Here is a 20,582-nt window from a genome sequence, read left to right on the forward strand (position 1 = left end):
AAACATTGAGAACAAAAGCTTGCAACATACGTACAACCATTGCAACATATGCAACATCCCGATTTACTCTTGCAACATCCATACGAAACACTTGTAACATACCTATGAAACATCTGAAATACTTGAAACATGTGTTTTGCAACATGGGGAGACTAGGGCCAGTCAAATCTAGCCGTTGGGGTCAGAGCCGGCGACGAGCAGTAGCGCGCGAACACCACCAGCACCAGCGGTGGCCCGAGCACCCCCACTACCAGTGGCACCAGGGCTGGGCTTGGCTTGGACAGGTGGGCAGCGCGCGCGATGGGAGGGAGCGGGCGGCGCATGTGACGAGTGAAGCAAGCACCACCAACATTAGCTTTAGTTGCGGTGCACGAGCACCACTGGTGGAGAGGAAGGATGTGGCAGGTGGGCGGCCACCGCGGTGAAGCAGTCGCGGCACGCGACGGCGTTGTTGGGTGTCTTGGACCTCAACAGTGGAGGGAGGAGTTTCCACTCTGGAGAGTGGACAAGACCAAACGATTTTTCAACAAAAATATGAGTATAATAGAACACGCTTGTTGGCGTTCAAGCCAGCATGGCAGCCACGGCAACATCAGCATCCGGGAGATCGGACGCTCGCCTTGGAGCATCTCTATAAAAAAATCTCAGTCATCAAATGGCATGGCCCCACCGCTGCTAACCCGACCCTCGGCCGTCGCCCTCACCCAACCCCCAACCCCAAACCCGACTGGCGAGATTTTTTTTAATTTTAACACTTTTTGGAAACTAATTTTAAATCTAACACGGCCGATTTTTTTTAAAACTAACACTTTTGGCCGTGTCTATTGCCCTGGTGTGGCCAAATGCCTGTGCTGCACCATGCATGGTGGCGCGGCACAGGGCCGACATGGTGGTAACCGGGTCCGCTGACCGTTGACGGGGCAGGTCCTGCTGCGCCACCGATCTTGGCACGGCAGTGCCACGCCACGGAGCATGGCACGGCTGCGCCAAATAAAACCCCGCTGCCAGTCATGCCTGCCCGAGCAGCAAGCAAGCCTAGTCGCCGCGCCCGCCGCTATCCCAGAACACGTCGTGCCAATAGTGGGAGTTATTATAAGTATTGCTTAACACAAAGTCAATAATGAATTTGTTTCTATATTTTTTTTTAAAAAAATCATGATCGAATAGAGAATTTGATAAGCTAATGATATTTTTGGCCCCATATTGTAGGATCAGCGGCGACGCGACCATGGACCCCGGCTTCCTTGACCCCTCGCGCAAGACATCGGCCACAGGCGTTGAGATACCCCGGGACTACCGGTTTCCAAACTAGTTGCTACTTAATCTCGCAAGCAGTGATGACGCAACGCATTAAAACAGATATGAAGCAAATAACATAAGTTGATAAGCTGCCACGTAACATTTTAATTGGTTTGACATAAGTTTGATATAACATAACTAACTAAGTCTGTAAGTTTCGGACGCCAATAATAGTTCGACCTAACAAACTAAGACCCAGGAGTGTAAGAATCCCTCGGATGCCTTTGTCTCTTCAGATTTGTTGGCAACACATTGGGAGTGTAGCCAACGTCGGTGCAGTCGCGTTGCCGGTGCGTACGGCTCGTACCCTGCAAGTATGTGATATGCACGATTACTTAGAATTCTTTATGATCGTTAGTTCATGTAGCCTACGTGTTTAAAGAAACTACCTTTGTTAGTACCTGTGAGGCTCCTAGGGTATCAAGCGGGGCACCACCTAGCTGAGACATGCCGATCTCGTCCTACGGCCAATCTTCCCACTGGTCGTCGTCATCATCGTCGTCCTCCTCGTCTTCGGTTGTAGGGTCCTTGCCAGCGCTATGATGTGGTGGTGTACGCACCGTGGAAGTGGCACCTATCATCTGCTGAGAAGAGCCGGCTGGTGTCCTCAAAGAGGCTGAAGACATGGCACCCAACCACGCCGGGAGTGGTGGTTCCTCATAAGGAGTGTCCATGCAGCTCAGCTTCTGAGCTAGCTTCCTGCAGCTCTTCTTCACCTTCTGCATAAATAGACATTAAAGTTAGTGTATTTCCCAAATGCATATACACTGAACAAACATTTTCAGAACGGACAAGTTTATGTTTACCTCCACAAAAGCCGCGAGAACGCCTAGCCCCAACCCTCTAGACTCGTGAAGCCAGTACGCTGCTTCGTTGGACAGCCTCGACAATTGTGTCGCCTAGGTATAGAAACGCGATTGAACAGTTTTAGTATACATACTTAATACCAAATGGATAACAAATTGTACCATTCAAGTATCTTACCACGTATCTTTGTAGCGGGGCTCTCTATAGCTGTGTGTCCTCTTTAGTGGCAACGTCATATACATCTTCGATCATATCTTCCTCCGAGTCCTCGTCAATCGCTTCCTCAGTGTATGGGGGCTTGATATGTGTCCTCGTAGACCTGTGAAGCCAGCGTAGGTACTCGTTGAAGGTGTGCTGGTCATGTGGAGGACCCGCATGGACTGGCTGCCGTTCCATGGTCTCCCACAAGTGGATGTGCACGTTGTGTGTCATGCGCCAATCCTTGGTCTTGTACCTCTTCCTACGGTCATACCTGCAACAAAACGATGTTAGTTGTACCACACACACTTCTGAATTGTAGCTCTATTATTAATCGATAACTCACTCGTGCAATCCTTGGTTGGTGGAGTAAAGCGGTGGTGGGCAGCCTGTCATTCTTCCAAACTGTCTGCAGACCCTGATGGGCAAGTGAATCTCGACCACATGGAAGAAAATAAGAGGGACGTTGCAGCGATACTCGTCTGACTCATCCCTAGTGACAGGACTAAGATAGTATTGGAGCTCCGGAGCATCCCAAGGACACCAATGCACCTGAAATTTTGTAATTGAGTTAGGTTGTGATATAGTGTAGATCAAACAAGACACAGGTATGATAGTAAAGAGAGCGTAACCTGGTGCTGTGTCAGGACGTCGAGACCGTCCGTGTACTTCCTGTACTTGCGCCTCGCATTCCCTCTAACTAACTCTGATTCCGTCCAGATAAACAGAGCTGTAGGGAGTGTATCCTGCCCGTTTCATTGCTGCATTGAACACGATAATGAATTAACCATTAATAAACTCATCATATGTAACCATATCAAAGAATATAATGAACCAAAGAACTTACTAGTAAACTAGTACTAAGTGGCCTCCCAACGGGCCATCGTTCCCAACACCAAACCTGGAGTAGGTACGAGCAACCCCCAAGGTTCGCGTACACTGAGGTGCGATGGCAGGCAACGCATAGCAGTCAATACGTCCATACCAAGACTGCGCTACCCTAGCTGTACGCCGCTATGTTCTCCCATGGGTGGCGTAGTATGTCAAAGAAGATCCAGCTGATGGTGTTGCCTGAGACGTCTGGGAAGAGGAAAGCACCAAGAAAGTGCCAGAGCCAAACTCGAGCAAACCTATCGATCTGAGCCTCCTCAGCCTATGGGTCCAAGTAATCAAAGTGCTCCGTGATCTAGGACGACGAAACACCGGAAGTTTTCCTGAAATTTACCAAACAAAATGAGACCCGATGGCTGCAGAGAAGCAATGCAAGTTTAAATAAGCTTCAATTTCTCACTTATTTTTCTTAGAAGCCTCGTCATCCAGTGGAAGAAAGCCTGTAAACTGAGCCACCAACTCCCTCCAGTGATCGATGTCAACTATCCCTGTCACTGGAAGTCTCCCCAACCGAAGGCTAAAAATAGCCTTCACATCCTACAAGGTCAAGGTCATCTCGCCACAAGGTAGGTGGAACGTGTGGGTCTCAGACCTCCACCTGAAATAAGAATAGAACGACTGTTACTTGCCTCAAATTTGTTACAAGAAAGTTTATGTACAAAGAATACACTCGCACCTGTCTACAGCTATAGTAAGTAGTGCTGGGTCAAGGGGCGGAAGTCCGTGGTTGACAACACGGACAAGCTCGAGAAAGCCGGCACGTCGTATGTACGACGCGTAACGCTCGTCCCACTGGTGCGCCCTGGTGTGCGTGTAGGGCCTCAAAGGAGGCAAAGCCACCTCTGCGTTGTTGTCACTCAAGATATGTGCTCGGTGCTGGTCGTCGTAATCCACCTCAAGAATGGGGTACAACGGGTGCTGCATGGGTAGGGCCATCCTGTTATAAATTGATAAAAAATGCGTTAGAGTATTTAAATTAACAAAATTCAAATTAACATTTTGTAGCATTGCAAAATTTGAACTACTTGTTATGCAATACAAACACAATATGAAAGCACATGTATATATTTAAAGTAACATTAACAGACATATCACGCACTTGTAACATAAACAACTTCACTAGGAATATAAGCATTGGACGAAACTTTATGAGGTCATCAAAATCGACGTATCATGCACTAGTAAGTACCAACGTTTGTAAATTAGTAGGTATACCCAAAATCCCTAACTAAATAACTAACTATAAACTAATTAATAAATACATAATCAATCCCTAAACCTAAATTCCTAACTATACTAGAACACACAAGCTCGAACCTAAAAACTACCTACGTAAATCACAAACAAATTCACTAACCTAACTATCCTAAATCAGTAAGTATCCTAAATTTGACAAACTATCATAAATCAATAACAATTATAAAACCCTAACTATCCTTAATTACTAACTATCATAAATCACTAATTATCCATAATCACTAATTATCCTAAAATAATAATAATCAAAATAACATGAAATCGAGAGGGAGGTACCTTAGGAGCTGACGGCCTTAACGCGCCAGTGTTCATGGCGCGGCCGGCGCGGGCGTTGCGCGGCGGGACTGGCCGGGCGTGGCATGGGCAGGCGGGCGCTACGCGGCAGGAGTGATCGGGCGCGGCGTAGGCGGGTGCGGGAGCTGCGCGGCGACGAGGCAGAGACGGCTGGCGGCGGGCGGGCGGGCGGCCTCGCTGCGGGGTTTTATTTGGCGCAGCCGCGCCATGCTCCGTGGCGCGGCACTGCCACGCCAAGATCGGTGGCGCGGCAGGACCTGCCCCATCAGCGATCAGCAGACCCGGTTACCGCCACGTCAGCCCTGTGCAACGCCACCATGCATGGTGCGGCACAGGCATTTGGCCACGCCAGGGCAATAGGCGCGGCCAAAAGTGTTAGTTTTAAAAAAAACGGCCGTGTTAGATTGAAAATTAGTTTCAAAAGGTGTTAAAATTAAAAAAAAAAAAATCACTGGCGACAGCCGCTGCCGCACTACTCCAGGTACCCAGGTCTTCTTCGGGCCCTTCGCCGGCGACGAGCACCACCAGGTACGCCCACCTCTTTGTCTTCCCTTCTCTGTTGTGCGAAATTGAGCACCCAACCTTGGATTCGGATCTTGTCTAACTACAAATATATACATGTATTATGTGCAGTAACTTCGATTGTTTTGCAAAACATATCGGGTCATGTGTACATCCATGTGGACATGTCATGTACTGGGTCCGCCCCTGCTTGCTACATTTGCTACCATGTGGGTTTTTAGAAACAGTTGGATACTATGGAATTAGCTACGATGGATATATGTTCTTGCTAGCTATTCTGTGGAGATGTTAGTACAGATTCTCATATGGTGGAGTACATTGCAAGCAATTCCACATAATCTTAGAGAAGATTGAGAGATGACCAATTTTTTAAAATCTGGCTTTGCTTTTAAAGACATTATTAAGAAACTTTTAAAGGTGAATATGTACTAGATGTGCACTTATTTAGTTAAATTTATCAATACTTGTTTGAGAGATGTTCATTCCCCTTTACCCTTTTGTTTCATTCTTTCAGGTATTCCAGTTGGTCTTATGGAGAACAATGATGCAGACAAGAAAGAGACTGATGACCCCACTCTGCAGCGTCGCCGTAAAGTCAGAAAGTCTTTACTTGTGTGTCATGTTGATGCATGAGTTAATGCTGTCTGCTGCTTACATTTTCTTTTCTTTCTTTTTTTTTATTACAGCCCGAACTTAAATTTGCACCCAAAGTTCTTCCTAAGAAAACACCGAAAATCATCCCTAAAAGGTAAATCAGTCTATATTGTTGTCATATTTGCTCAATTCACAACTCATATTTAGGTTAGTACATTATATGTGGAATGAAAGTTATGGTGTGTTCTTCAGGGAACCACATGAGGAGAACAAGGTTTTGAGAATTGATAGGAAAGTGATGACTGGAATTGGTAGCTTCCAGGTACTTAAATGTCTAGTTTTTTTTTCCATATATATGTTTTGCTTTGGTAGCACATACATACAATTCCTAGTTTCATATGGCAGATGACTGATAACCCCAGAAGTGGAGCTAAGGCTGAGAAACAAGGTGATCTCCTGTGTTCATTATAATAATCTTCTTAACCTAGTAAGGATTTGATCTCATACTCAATATGCCTATATCCCGTGGGAAATAAGTTGATTAGCTCATCATTCAACCTGAGCTGCTGTCAGAATAAACTTCCTTAAATTCGAAAAGCACAACCTAGTTTTATCAGTTGTAGCATAGGATGCTATTTGACAACTTGTGTCACTCACAACATACGTCTCAATGCTTGCACCTTGACACAGGAACCCCTGTCCAGGCTTCATTTGGACGAGCAGACCCTTCAGTTCCAAGGACTTTCCCCACTCCAAGAAGCTCTTCAACAGGTAGTAGCTTAAGGTGGGCATTAGTTTCATTTTTAATTTCACCTTCACTTCATACTCACAATTTAGTTTCATGTGTTTGGCAAATTAGCAAAGAAAGTTATACTTTTGTCATTAGTAGAATCTTTGATATATACGATATACCTTTACTATATCTACTTTTATTCTTAAGTACTGTGCAATTGTTAAGTGTTAACTGAAAAGGTAGTTATAGAGTTTGTTCCATGTGTATTCATTGTTTAGGTGCAGCTGCTATAAAATTACTCAAGGAGCATGACGAACCATGGGTGCGTAGGTACATCAAAAACACAAACACGGTGTACATTCTTTTGTCATTGATTTGATGTATGTTAGTAATTTCTGCAGGATTACAAATGTACCAATTATCCTGTTACTCTACCACTGAGATGGCCCAACTCTTGAGATACAGGTTCTCTTGTTCCTGTTTCTTAGTTTCTTCTGTGTTTGGCAGTGTGATGCTCACTAGGTCACACTGTCTGGTGCTCATTAGCTTCCCACTACATATATGACAGAAAATCTTGATGAAGAGGAATTCAGCCATTCTTTGAGCAGAGCCCAAGATGGTGAACTGACCGCAGCTGAAGAACTTGGTCTGATGGTATGTATACTATATTGCATGGTTCCAACACTGTAAAGTCAATTTGTTGTGTTTTAAAGCAAATCAAAACACTCATGTTAATCGAACTGCCCTGATTTCGTATTCTGTCTTGTACATACAACTTTCAGCCTTAGCTTTTATCTTATCTTATTTTTTTATTTTCTTATGCTGGCAGGAAAGGGTGGATATGCCACAGTTGCTTTTCTTCCAGTTTCCTACTACTCTTCCTTTACCAAGGGAAACTGACCCAGCTGCTGAAACAGAGACAAATACCATTGTTAATGCGAATACAAAATCCATGGGGAACTATAGGAAGAGGATGCTTGACTCAGGCAATGCCTGTAGTCTGAAAGAGCTCCCAGGTGGTCTTATGTGAAAGATACTCGTATACAAGAGTGGTAAAGTGAAGATGACGCTCGGTGATGTGCTCTTTGATGTAAGTAGCAAAAATCAGTAACTTCTGCAAGGTACATTTTCTTCCTTCATGATCCTGTTGTACTCAAAATTGACAGATTGTACAGGTTGCGGCTGGCTCCAATTGCATGTTTGCTCAAGAGGTTGTAGCGATTGACATTACGGAGAAGCACTGCTCTAGCATGGGGGAGCTTGGAAAACGTGCAATTGTAACACCTGATATCGACTATTTGCTAGGTTCTATTGAGAAGATGTAGCCTGTGGTTAGGCATAAAGTGGGTATATAGTTTAGTTGGGTGGGGGCTCCTTGTGGTATTACAGAGCGAAATTGCTAGGTTCAATTCTCGGGAGTACTTCAGAGTTGGTCGCAAGTGGGTTGCTATTGCTACTGTTTTGCAGTGAAGACTATGAAGTTGCAAATCTGCAACAGGAAAGCTAACAAAATCAATACTGGTTTCAGATGTAAACGGCAGATGGATTATCTTGTTTGTTTACATTGACCGCCTTTTCACCAACAATTGCTCAGCTACTCCAAACACTTGACTGATGTTAGGAGTTAACGGGCAGCTATAGTAACAGGCAGGCCAGTGCATGCTGTTTTGGTTCATTTCATGAATGAAGGGAAACATGGTTGATGGAAATTGCTGCGCATGAAGACTGGGGCAATATTCTCGCGATTTCATGTGGAAGGGCACAGGGATGTATACAGGCTGCTTAAACCATGCATGTCATTTGCATCCTGTTCGGCTGGATCGTGGATTATTTACTGCTGGCTGGATTGATTGGTTTGGTGTGATAGAAAAATATTGTTTCAGCTTATAATCCACGATCGTATACGATCGTTTACGGGCAGGTTGTTGACCCCTAAAGCCTTGTTTCTGAAAAGATTGCTCGAAAATGTAAAGTTGGTATTAGCTACTAGCCTAGTAGCATAACCGTAGTGCATGCATTAGAGCAACTCCAAGATATTAGCTAAAAATCTTATCAAATTTATTGATTCAGCTATTCTCTAAAACAAATGATAAGCTAGACTAGTCCAACACACTATGTAAAAATGGGCACTCCATATTCATACCTACCACGTCAAGACTTGAGGGTGTCGACTTTGCAAATCCATCGCCTTGAGGCTGTCGAATCCATTAGACTTTCAGCACTGCTTAGAATTTAGGGCCTGCTGGTTGATATTCAAAATTAGGCAAACCAAAAGTTAGGCAAAAACATTACCATAAATTTGACAAGCTAAATGTGAGAGTTTGACAAGTTACCAAATACTAGCCAAAATCGTAACTTACCAAATCATTAACACGTCAAATTTTGGAAGCGAACCACCTCTCAGTCGTTCGCTCAACCAGGCTTTCGGCGCCACCTAGATCTCCGCCGCCTGCCAGACTGAGCCCCCGCCTTCTACAACCAGCCACCTCCGGTCTTGATGTCCACCTGGGCCATGTAATTATAATATAATCTCCATGACCGTAAAATTGGCATTATGTGAATTTACTTTCAAATATAAATCCAATAATATTGAAACTATAAATATAATCTGCATATCCATAAATTAATTGTTAATCAAATGATTAAAAAGTTGATATCAAAATTAATTGTATAGTATAATCCAAATATATTCTTAGATTAATTGTTAATCAAAAATTAAAAAGTTTGAATCTTGAGTTGCATGTGCCTTAAAATGGGGAAGAAGGAAGAAAATGTTTGAGATTTAGAAGAATTGTCTCATTCATTGATCTCTGGAATATATTTATATACGTGAAGGGGTGTGGGACACGACTATTCCAAAGAGAACTAGCTATCAAATCCTATCCACTAATCTTGTACTTGACGACGGATGAAATCACTTCTTGAACAGGTGTCTGTTTGTAGCGTCGTTAATGAGATCACCGAAGAGGTGTATGTTGAAAGACACCGTTTCGTAACCGAAAAGATGGACTAATAACGAAAAGAGAAGTGGCTAGACCACTCCACTTGTTGATTTGTACTCGGCCGATTTCCGCAAATATCTTCAGTTCAGATCCTGCTGGCATACGTTCCACGTTTCCTCAGTCAAACAAAGTTACTGCAATTTTGTACAAGCAACGCCGTTGCCACTTGGATACCGTAGACAAACCAAAGCTCAAGCGTTAAGGGGCAGTAGCGAATGAGTGCTTCTGGACTTCTGGTTCAAAGTTCTGATTCTTCGGTACTTGACCACAAAGGCACCTAGCCACTACTCAGAGTGTCTTAGACTTTGATGATCCACAATAAACCTAGGAATTATCTACTTCATCTGAATGAAAAAGGCAATAAACTCTACGAGAACCAAAGGGTAAAAAAAAGAAGGAAAAAAAGAGCTGACACAGCCAAGCTCACTGGAATACCAATAGTTCAGAACAAAAATTTCGGCGCATGCTTCTGTGCACAGTTTCCTCACGCAGGAATTTTACATACTATAGGCAGCTAAATCATAAAAGCTCAGCGACTTATAACGAATGTGAAATCCCAACTCTGTGTTAACAATGATCATGATTGTGGTTTCTTGGCAAACCGCTGCAAGGCTTTTGGGAGTTCGATCTCTTCGCCTATCCGCTGCTTCTTGTCAGGACGTCCATTGATCTCCTCGGATTGCTCCAGGAAGGGCCTCTTGGCTTTGAAAACATCTTCCTCTTTCTTCTTGGCCCGCTTGCTGGGTTTGCTCCTACCCTTGGTCTTCTTCTTGCGCTCAATGTTCTTGGCAGCCTCAACGGCATCTTCCATCTCTTCCTCAATCACTTTCTTGGTCTTCTTCTCTTTCTTCTTTGGAGCACTTACAGTGGCTATCATGTTTGGGTTGAGCATGATAGTCTCCGGCGGGAGTTTATCAAGGAGAGCATGCACCTCCTTCTCACGTTTCTGCTTGGTAGTTTCCATGGGGTTGTCAACAAAGGTATCAAAGTTTCGGCTCACCGGATCCTGGAACAAGGATGGAAGAAAAGCCATCGAGTGCCCAATCCCCAGAATATCTTCGTAGGGGCGGAACAAAACCTTCCCAACCTGATAGCCCTTCATTATTTTGTGCTTCATGTAAAGCTTATAATCATGCCCACCAAAATCCCTGTATATCTCTACCTGAGATCCATTGCTGCAGGCCAACAGCCCCTTCTGGCTAAAATCCAAGGACTGAGCACGCTGTGGGTAAGAGTGCACAACCTCATACTTCCTCAGGTCCCAGATCTTTATCTTCCTGTCAACACCTGCTGTTGCCATAAGATGGCCGCCCCTGTCAAATGCAACAGCAGTCACTGGGCCATGATGGCACAGCATAGTAACAAGGGGTTTCACACTGGTTGGTTTCCACATGGTAACTTTGCCACCAGCATGCCCAACACCAATGACAGCATTGTAAGGATTGGCCCGCATAACATCGGTACGGCCCAGACCGGTCCTGTAATTTGCAACCATTTCACCAGTGCTCACATCTTGGTAGTGGAGCTGCCCAAAGCTGTTTATCGATGCCAAGAGGAATTGTTTAGACAGAAATTGGAGTTTCAATGCTTTTCCATGTTCCTGCCAACATAGAAGCAATCAGACTCACAAAAGGAAACATCTTCACTGAGTTTAGAACGATACCACATCTATGCATTGAGGACAGGCTGAGACTGTTGCGATGCTGATCAGCGCACAGTATTATATTCCAAAGAAATTCCGTCTAATAAGTTCATTTGAAGGCCCAGTGGGATTTAAAAGGAAATTAAAAAGATACTGAATTGATTAAGTGACAGATGATCTCCTGGATGCAGGGCATTTGACGACTGAACTGTGAAGTATGTGCTCATTTATTGTTTATCGTATGCAAACTTTTATTTCCAGTATTGCCGAAAAATTAGCCAGCAGAACTGTAAGTTATGTGTTCTTGGAAAATACCAATGTTATATTGAGACTCAGTCACATGTAGCTGAGATCCACTTTCAGTTTCACATATAGTGCAGTTTTCATGAATGCAAAAAATAAGAGAAATTTGATTATATTATTGAATATTTTCTTCTATAATTTTCCTATAAGCATGTGAAAACAATATTTGAACAGTAATATCATCACAGAAATATCACTACTCCTATATTCACCAAAAGATATTTACATCATGCTTACCTTCAGACAATGAATTTCTGTACCATGTTGATTATATATGTAGGGGTACCTGTTTGAAAAATATTTCATGAGTAACTATGAAATGTTAATAGTAGACAGGAAACAGAGACCAACAGCCATATTCAACTGCCTAGAAGTCTAGAACAATAAAGCATCAGCTACAACCATATACAATTTTGCTTGATCTAGCCTAGTACAAACATTTCAAATTATAGAATAATTCAATGGCTTAGTAAAGCAATGACGAACAGTTCCAGACAAGCAATTCTGATCAGTCAGAGCCCAGGCCTCAAATGGCAATTCTCATCTGCTCCTACCTCACATCATCAAGATTCAGATTATGAAGTTAAAAAAAAAAGATTCAGATTATGTACTAGAAGTTCAATGGGCTGCCAGAAATAGGCTTATTGTTCAAAAAATGAAGATTGCTGAAATAATGACTTCAGGATATTTCTGAGGAATATACATCAACCATTTGGAAATAATTTTATGACCTAGTTGATCAATAGATTTCACAACAATTTGGTATATGTTCTCATTTGAGACCCTGAACAGCGATTTCTGTGAATTTTAATACTCCTTTATTTCATATTTCAGGCCAACAGTTAATACTTAATACATGTTAAATATTTTATGAGCAACGATGACATAGTACACAGTTCCAGCAAAGTAAAAAATTACTTTTTTTGAGCGACTGCATACAACTGCTCATTGTGTAAGAATGTCACATCGCGAACAGTTTCCCTCACCTAAAGAAATAAAAACCAAATCAGATAAAATGTATCCATGAAGCGCATGAAAAGAAATAAGAGATGCTAATTGCAATTACTCATTATTAAAACTGTGAAAGTGGCCAAAAATGGGTGGTGCTGGAAATATTTTGACAGAAATTGAAAGATACATCATCATTAGTGCAGGGCCACCGAACATTGTTCAAAATAATGGAGTTCATCTTAGTAAACATGGACCATAAACACAACGGAAAGGACATGAATAGTCTCCTACTGTTCTAAGAAAATGACAAGCCTGGACTACAATAATCAAACTTGGTTCACATGTAGCTGCCACCATTCAAAGCATATGAAATGGAGAAAAAAAAATCAGTGTAGAACTTGCATCTTGATAGCTGTTTAAAGTAGCCACATAATTTTTTAAAGTGTTCATGCAACCCTAACAGACATGATTGAATAACTTGGTGCTTACTAAGCTACTTGTGTGGCAAAGGGGAGCTTGACCAACATAATTTTTTTACCAAACCCTTGATTAACATATGACTCAGCCTCCATATACGCCCATTCCCCTCCCTCCCTCCTCCAGTAGGTGCCAGCCGCAATTTGCATACCATAAGGTCTTGCATCACAGGCCTCAGGTGGCCAGGCCTCATGATAGCATGAGTCGGTGGGGGCTTGGGGCTGTGCTGTGCTGTGCCGGTGGCGACACAAGAAGCTCAAGTTCGAGATTCCTCTCACAGTCAGTAGCAACGCAAGAAGATGCAAAGGCGGCGACTGCAGCGCAAGAACTTTGGCACAGGAGTTTTTCCCCCTTTGATAACCTTAGCCGCATTCTTCTAAATTTAATGATACGCAGCTCTCCTGCTTATTCGATAAAAAGATAACCTTAGCCGCAAGCCCCTTTCTTCCCCTAATCTACCTGCCTGCACTTTCGAGCTACCATGTTTCTTTTTTCGTGCGCACCCACCTGCCCACCCATGCCCATGCCAGCCTGGCTCGCTCCTGATTTTCCCAGCTTCTATGCCACTTACAATATAGAATGTAGAGGTGCCATGGTTTTATGTTTTGTTATCTAATTTAATTTAAAAACTCAAATATAGCATTCTGGGAATAATTTAATTTAAAAATACAAAAGCTATGATACCAGATCTAAGCAAAATGGACCATTCTTGTTTTTGTTATCTAATTAAAAATTACATGATTTTTAGAGGTGCCCTGGTTTTATGTTTTGAATTGACAAAAGAAAATAAAGGAAGAGATCTAATCAGCAACTAGGATGCTGATAAGTCCTATTGGCAATTGTAGGGCCGACAAGTCCTACACTAGGCCGTTAGCTGACGTGTTGTCTTCTTATTGGCGATTAGAAGGCCAATATGCATGTATCGGCCTGTGAAGGGCCGATAACTCACCTGTTGGCTGCCCAAGTCGACAGGCTACTAGATCTACAAATTTTTAGAATTTACTATCTACTAGTTTTGCAATTTTCTATTAAAATAATATTATTTCAAAAAAATGCAGAATTAGAACCTGGCATAAACAAGGGTAAGTGAAGTAAACCCATGTGGAGGGAAATACTTCAATAGTAAAAGAACTTACCTCAAACTCCTTGATAAGATCCATATGCAACATATCCATCATTGCAAGATGGCCTTTTCGTCCGCCTACTAGCATGTAGCGGCCATTTGATGTGTATCCTATATTATAAGGACCGAGCACTGCACAATACAAGGGTCAGTCAGAGCCCATAGTACCCAGTGATCACATATTCAGAAAAGTTAATAGTGAGGTTAGACTAACAAAGTTGAATATGCAGATTTCTGGATCAATCAAAATTGGCACTGGACATGAATGTTGGATTCGGTACAGTATCATGTATAAACTATAAATATCAGCAAAAAGGGCAATTTTTTAGATATTTTATACTCTAAAGGATCATATAGAATCAACAAGATTGTTATTATCAAACAGTTAACTGATGGTTTTGGTAAGAGCGACGGATAAGTTATGTTGACAGAAATTCTAACACTAACATTGACTAACAGATTTACCAGGTAAGATCATATCAAATGGTTTTCTTGAACTCAAAAGATCCACCTCCGTCAATATATCCCTTTGTGAAAATCTATATGTCTTCTCCAAATGATCAGGCTCTAAAATACCTCCATCATTTGGCATAAGCCACTGCAAAATGGAGTAACACAAATCAGACAAGAACATATTTTTGAAATTAACAACAGCTTTTTTTAACTCAAACAGGCAGGAGATCTGCATGTTACTTCATTAAAGAAGAAAATTAACAACAGCTAATTCAAGAGTATAACCATCAAGAACGAAGGTCATGAGAAAAGTGAGTCAAACTAAGAAATCTAAAAGATAAGCATATTTAAGTTATGCAAGGGAGCCCCTCATACTGTCTTCAAAAAGGTAGGCATGCCCTTTCACAAATTGCTACTTCCTCTTATCACAAATAGAAGTCTTAAGTCAGACTTTTTTTTATCTTCAACTATCAATATCTAAAATATTTATGTAGATAGATAGGACTAGACTGGATCTCTGTTTAAGATAATATACTTTTATAATATTGTTAATCAAAGTATTATATTAGAGACCACATCAATGTCCAAGTTCTGCTCAGAGGAAGAACTAGGACCTCATCTAAGATAACAAAGCTCTGCTCCAAAGCAACTAAGCAAGTATGTTTCAACTCAGCAATAGTACTTTTAGCAAGCCAATATGCATAAAAAAAAATCTACATACAGATCTTCCTGAGGCTTTGTCCTTTTTGACAGTAATGTTTCAGCGACTCATATAATGCTTCAAATGCTAACCCTGTATGTGTGAATACTCACTTGATCAGTTCATCCAAACTGGATTCCCTTGAAGTCAAAACAGCTAAACAGCAATTGTGTGGTACAAACATACATATACAATAACCAATCACAGGTTTTTAATATCAGATTCTCTTGTTTCATCTACCTAATGTTCACAATTACACCTAAGATTTCTAGTGAGACAGCAACTTGCACATTCTGCAATCCAAATCCACAACAATGCAATGAAAAGAGAGGTGACCTTTTCGGCCTTTGCAGCAGCTTTTGCAGATTGGCCATATAGCTTCTCTTTTACACTGAGCTGCCCTTTCAACTTCTTGTCCCCCAGCGCCTACAAAGCCATTCCAAAACCAAACTAGTCAATGTGCAGTTTCAAGAGAAAATGACAGCAGCATAGCTGGCCAGCATATATTCATCCTAAAGTAGAATGATTAACACTTGCAACTTGTTTGCAAGAGCACAATAAGGGATTACCTTCAAGTCAGCACCCTGCCCCCGCGAATACTTGGCCACCTTCATCTCCAGCTCGTGTTGAGCGTCCTGCTACGGCATCGATGCAGTGGAGTAAGAGGACCATGAGATAACCGCATGAATCGGGAGCAAAAAGAAGCAAATCTCTTAGAAAAATTATAAAGAAATGAAGAAAATCGAGCAGCAAAATTACCTTCTCGGCATCCACCCGCGCCGGCGCCATGACGAAGCCGCACCACAGAGACGGCGGAAGGCCGGCAGTGGGGGCGGAGCGAACGCGCCCGGTGTGGCAAGGGACGAAGGAAACGAATGGGGAGGGGGGTGGACTGTCTCACAGGAGGCGTCCGGTGGAAACAGGGGTGGCCCGACGAGTCCCAACTCCCAAGCGACAGCCGCCGACGCCCGACGGTACCGAGTGAGCCGCCAAGCGTGGTGGCAGGTTTCCCTCTCTCTTGCCGTTGCCGTGGCAGGCGGCGGCTTTGTGTGGTTCCGACCTAACGGGCTGCCTAGGCTGGGCATGCGCTTGCTGCCTTTCATGTTACGGGCCTACGGCCCAACAAGAGGAAAGGACTCGGATTTGTTTTATTTTTAACATTTTTATTACTTGATATTTAAAAAGAAATAAAATCTAAAAAAATCATATCTAAATGGTTTGCGCGCCAGTCCGAACAAGATCAAAGGAGTTAGATTTTTTATTTTACAAATAAACATTTCTTAGTTACTAATACTCTAAAAAATAATCCCTCAAGAAACTATTTTCATATCCAAATAAAAATTATGGTGTCAATCCACGTGGCGCGATCAAATTACACTATCATACTACATGTATTGACGCAATAAGGCTATTATGCTAGCACCACAAATGGATCAAATTACACTGCTATTATGCTGGCACCACAAATCTGACATGGGCGCTCCTATCTCTTCCTTTGGCACGACAAAGTAGTTTTGTCACGCCACTCATTACCACGACAATGAGAGCACTCAACCAAAACTTATTTTTCCCATTGTCTTTTATATGCTATCATATCAAATAATCTATTAGGATTTGATCTCATGAAAACTCAACACATGTGTTGTATGTGGTGTAAACCCACATTAGTACAGCGATGCTTTCTACTGGCGGTAATTTTGGTATTTTCGCTAGCATTTCTCGCTACCACCAATGTGAAAGGCCAGGTAAAATCGAGATCTTTATTGGTGTCTGCTAGAAAACCGCCAGTGCAAATCTATTTACATTGACAGTTGGTTTAAGAAAACTGCATATGTTAAACGTTTTACACGAGCGGTGGATTTAAGTCAACCGCCAGTGTAAACTCCTTTATACAGGTGGATATCTTAAGCAAACGGCTTGTGTAATGGATTTCTAGAGACGTCTTTTGTAAAACAGCCGCCCTCTGTCAACCCATTTTAGAGGTAGCTTAGTAGCATAAACCACCTATAAAATTATCTTTAAAAATTCAAATGTTCCCGCCATATTACCGTTAAACCTTATCACGTCATAATTAATTATAACAATGTACCCAAATATATATCACATGCAATTATATTTCCATCCTCCATCTATTCATGTAAGACAAGGTAAGTCAGAACTTTTTGATTGCAAAACTAACTCATGAAGAAAAGGGTAAGATTAGATCTAAGATAGGCAAGAGTTAAGTAACATACAAGTGACAACCTTAGCACTCAAGTTAATTTGTTTCCTGTAACAGAACCGACCAATTATACGAAATTAAGTAAGAAAATCATCCATTAGAGCAGATGATTTAGCAAACTTAAGCCCGTATAACCCGGTAGTCCGTGAAATCACGAAGGATTTCAAACCAACTTCCATTCCAGCCAAGATCGTAATAAGTTTAGCGGTCATTATCACATATTACATAAAAGTTTGTATCTCAGATACATCAGAGTTAAACATAGTTATTACAAAACAAGTTCGAATAAAAGTAGCGGAAGCCATTCGTTCAAACCACACACACTCACACGGAGTTCAAATATAGTGCCAGTGAATGATCATCTCCAACAAAAGCATCAGACGAGACGTAAGGAATGACCATGCCCATGGTCCTAAGCATCACCCATCGCAGGATAAAGGCAGTTGATACAGTAGCCGTAATACATCTGCCCATCTGCAACAAGTGGTAATAAAACCCTGAGTACGAGAAGGTACTCAGCTAGACTTACCCGACATAACCGAAAATAAGTGACACCAAGGATTATGAAGGTTTTATAGTAGGGTAGCTGACTCATTTGCAAAGAAAGCATTTTTAGCATTCCAAGAACCTTTCTAAAAACATTATTGCCAAGTTAATTAATTATAACCTGTCGACTAGATTTGCACCTATACTAGAGCAAACATGTGATTAAGCAGATAATGATAACCAATGATCATTAAACAACTTTCATAATGTCATATTCATTATAACTATCCAAGTGTTCCATCAACATTACTACGATGAAGTCACTCAAGTCAAGTGCTCACTATCCAGGAGCGATGGCGATTCGAATCGATTCCTAACCAGCTGATGATTTATTCCTTACACAAACCTCACTCACCCGCTAAAGTGAGATATTGATCACCGAGTCAACTATCCAGGAATCTCAAGTTTGCTAGGAACCACATGTACCCGGGGGCCAACCGACTACACTTTGGTCTTATCATCTCGCCCCCGTGTCCTACCACACCTGCTCTGGCACAGTACGCTACGGGCAATCTACTCGGCCCGAATAATCTCCCAGCTTCGCGGTCGGAAGGTACTTTATCCGGCCAGCTAAATGTAAGGCATGCGTTCAACATGACTCGAAGCCCAACAACGGTTGGTCCTTAATCGACACAGACAGAAAGCACTATAGTCCAAAACTCTGTAAGTCTCTGTCCGGTCTCAACTTCATTTAACACTTAGTTATACCATGACTTCATAGTCATCCAAGCAGATCTCGGTAACCACCTATAGCTCGCAGGTGACAGGAAATCACCCGACTTCTATAGGTCTAAGCCAGCTAAGCATTGACTCGACTACGGATACCAGGGTAACAAGGATATAGTATAACAAAGATAGACAAGGTATAATGCAGCAACGGTTGCAAACAACTCCTGAACGTAATGTATCAATTAAAGTAAAGTATTTAATAAAAAAATTGCAAACCGAGAGAAAATGCTCCGGGGCTTGCCTCTCTTGAAGGAGCTCGGGCGGTGGTCGGGGCACTCTAGAAGTTCCTCAATGTCCTCCTCGTCGGCTTCGGGGACTTCCTGCGACTGCACCTCGAACTGCTCCTCGGGCTCCCCGGGTATGACGACTGGGTTCTCAGTTTGCGATCCTGTATGATGCAATGTGCGTAAGTGCCTATGCAATTGGTGCATCGAATGAGATGAATACAATGGATATGTTTGAATGCAAGGTAGTCAACATCATCCAAGAACATATATTACAAGCACATGTCATCTACTGCATTCTCTTCTACTACTAATATGCTAAATCAACACATCTTATTAAATGCTTCAAAGATACACCAAAGCTTTACTAATTCCTTAATCACACATTCAGCAACACTTGATTAAACCCTAATTAATAATAGGTTTGAATAGTAACATCTATTTTTATTGCTTAGAAAAATCTTAGAAAATTACCATAGCACAGTACTACCCTAAGTAGTCTACCATCAGATTTTCATGGTATTTGAATGGGGGATTAGCCTACACAAAAATAACAAGCTATGGCATGATTATGAACATGAAAATACTTTGTACTGTGAAAAGTGTCAAACAACAGAGTTAGCATTTTTACTATGACCTTCATAGCATACAATCACTGTACAAAAATTATCACATGCATGTTTTATACAAAGTTTGCTCTCTAGCTAAAATAACAAAAATCAGCCATTAAAGGCACTTGAACTACACCTCAAAATTTTTCTTCAGCACATGCATGACACATATTTTTCCTAGGAAGTACATTACATAAGAAGATCAACAAACTTGGAATCATATTTTTCTGAAGCCTATAGGTTTTTCTACATATTTTTCAAGTTATCAGCAATATCCATGATTAAATAAAGTTCTACAGAAAAGTGTCTAAAAAATAACATGCAATAATTTTCCCAAGTAGATCTGGTGATAAGGAACCTAGCAAAATTTATTTCAATAGATTTGGAGCAAATTTGAGTATCCAAACATTTTCCAAATCATTTCTCTTTTTAAATAATAAAGAAAAACTGAAAATAAACATCCTATTGCTACTGGGCCGGCCCATGGGAATCAGCCGGCCCACGGCCACACTTGGCCTGCGTGGCCTGAGCGAAGGGAAAGAGCGGTGGCCTGGCAGGGGCTTCGGCCCATGGCCTCTTGGCCCAGCTCGGCCGAGGCAAAAGCCATGCCGGCGCCGAGACGTCGCGGCGGCGCGGCTCGGCCAACGGGGCCGGCGGCCATTACCGGCCATGCCAGGGCAAATGAGCGAGCGCATGCGGTTCGCGAGGAGCTAGCGAATGCGGGTAGGTAGCTAGGCAGGGTGGAGAAGGGGAGGAAGGGGGAGTTCCACGGCGGCCGAGCACGGCGGCGCCATGGCCGACGTCGGCGAGTCGCGAGAACATGCTACCTGGGCTCAAAAGACGGCACAATCGTGAGCACCAAGTGCCAAAGAGCGAGGCGGAGCTACTGGCGCTCAATTGCTAGCCATGGTGGAGGAGGGCGGCGAATTTGCCCTGCGGGTGCGGTGGCGCTGGTGGCGAGCTCGCTGCGTGTGGGAGGAGAAGCGAGCACGGGCGAGCAAGAGA

At 42.5% G+C, this 20,582-nt stretch overlaps 2 pseudogenes; one reads left to right on the plus strand and one right to left on the minus strand.

Moving 5' to 3' along the window:
* The first annotated feature begins 665 nt into the window (after positions 1-665).
* LOC136477421 (uncharacterized) lies at positions 666-8,495 on the plus strand (annotated as a pseudogene).
* Positions 8,496-9,979: 1,484 nt separating this feature from the next.
* LOC136477422 (probable U3 small nucleolar RNA-associated protein 7) lies at positions 9,980-17,510 on the minus strand (annotated as a pseudogene).
* Between the last annotated feature and the right edge of the window lie 3,072 nt (positions 17,511-20,582).

This window comes from Miscanthus floridulus, chromosome 8, assembly GCF_019320115.1.
Source record: "Miscanthus floridulus cultivar M001 chromosome 8, ASM1932011v1, whole genome shotgun sequence".
Lineage (NCBI taxonomy): Eukaryota > Viridiplantae > Streptophyta > Magnoliopsida > Poales > Poaceae > Miscanthus > Miscanthus floridulus.